Raw genomic sequence first — 1838 nt, 5'->3', positions numbered from 1 at the left:
GATTCGTAGAGTTCAAAGCTGCTCTCGGTTGATTATTCAAATGAACACGGGATGGTAACATTATTACGCGGAGGAATCGGAGCTGGTCCTCTCACACTTAAAGGAGTCATTAGTCGACGATCCTGATTTGTCCATGTCGTATTTGGAAAAGATCCTCGACGAATGGCACGAACTAAACGATCACAAAGGACTTCAATACTGCCCTCCGTGTTCGCTTCAAAAACAAAAAGAATTTCCTTTAAACGCCGAATACTGAAATCTCTAATCCAATGATCCAAATTCCACTCCGATCCAACCAGATCATCATCCGATAACATTCTTAACGCATTACTAATAGCATTATCGCCATTGTAACTGGACGCCATAATAATAATTAAAATCAAAATCGAAATATCTCAAAATATTGGCGAAAATTCTCATACACACAAAATTAAAATTAAATTCAGGAGTATACGATACTCTGAAAATCGAACGAAACAAAAGTCGACTTCCCGTGGTGATATATGATTGATCTGAGTAACAATAAAAAATAAATAGACAAATAATTACCAACAAATCAGACCAATCTCAGAAATCCTTAATTCTAAATTATCTCTCTATCTCTCTCTCACGCGCCAATGTAAAAACAAGAATCAAATCCCAGTTACATCACGGAAACATAACAGAATGAATATAAAATTCGCAAAAGTCTTGAAACTTAAAATAAATCAATATCTCGCCATACTTCAATCTCAACAAAAAGAATCAAAATGATCGCTGTCGAGAGTAACGCTTCAAAAGTCCGAAACGCGAATTTTCATTAGGTCAAACAGACCGACGTGACCAAAATAAATAATTAAGAATCTTGAAAATTTTAAAATCCTCAAAATCCATATAAAATCATACACCGACGTGAAGAGCCGAATGATCTTCAAATATTTTCAAAATTCAAATTTTTTTCAATTTTCAATTAAATATTTTTTGAAGTCCAATAGATAAAATAAATAAATAAATAATTATAAAATAGTCAAATAAGTCAGGAATAGTTTACGATTGAACAACTGAGTCAGGAGACTCAAGTTCCGAATGTCAGGAACGAAATGATAAATTAATTGAAACAACTGAGTTACGAAACTCAATTGTTACTAGTCGGAAAAGTCATAAGATTTAATCAGAAATTAATTTTATAAATTGTCAAAATAATCCAGTGAGTTGAAACAATAACGCGATAATCGATAAGTCTACGTAACCTCGAACTCTCAAAATATACAGAATAAATATGAAACCAGAGACAAATACAGTTGAAGTCAAGAGACCTTGAATTTAACGAATTTAAATAAATTCAATGGCGAGATTTTCACAGATTTCGCCCCAACTTTTATCAAACAAAAGCCGCGAAATCTATGAAGATCTCACCATTGAATTTATGTAAATTCGTTAAATTCAAGGTCTCGTGACTTCAACTGTATTTGTCTTTGGTTTCGCGACATCTCACTAAGTTTTAACTTTTTAATTAAAAAAAAAAATTTTACTAAAGGGATAAATTTAAATAATTATTCAAAACGAGAGAGAGAGAACCAAGAGCATCACTGAGAGAAGTGATGGCCAGAGATCCTCCGATATAATAATTAAACTAGTAGTCCCACAGGACTCGGGTGTACGAAACACCACCCAAAACAAATTAGATCTCTACCCACTAATAAAAGAAAATAAATCACAAACAAAATAAGACGGCCACCACGCTTACCCAAATCCTCTCAGGTATCCACAGAGTAACTAAACTCCTTCAAAATCACTAATATCCAATAAATGGCTGTGATGGCGTCTTGTAATCCTCAGTGGCGTCCTTGATGATTAAA

The sequence above is a fragment of the Fopius arisanus genome, unplaced genomic scaffold (genome assembly GCF_000806365.1).
Source record: "Fopius arisanus strain USDA-PBARC FA_bdor unplaced genomic scaffold, ASM80636v1 scaffold00256, whole genome shotgun sequence".
NCBI lineage: Eukaryota > Metazoa > Arthropoda > Insecta > Hymenoptera > Braconidae > Fopius > Fopius arisanus.
The sequence above is the reverse complement of the archived record's forward strand: the minus strand, read 5'-3'. Positions refer to the sequence as shown.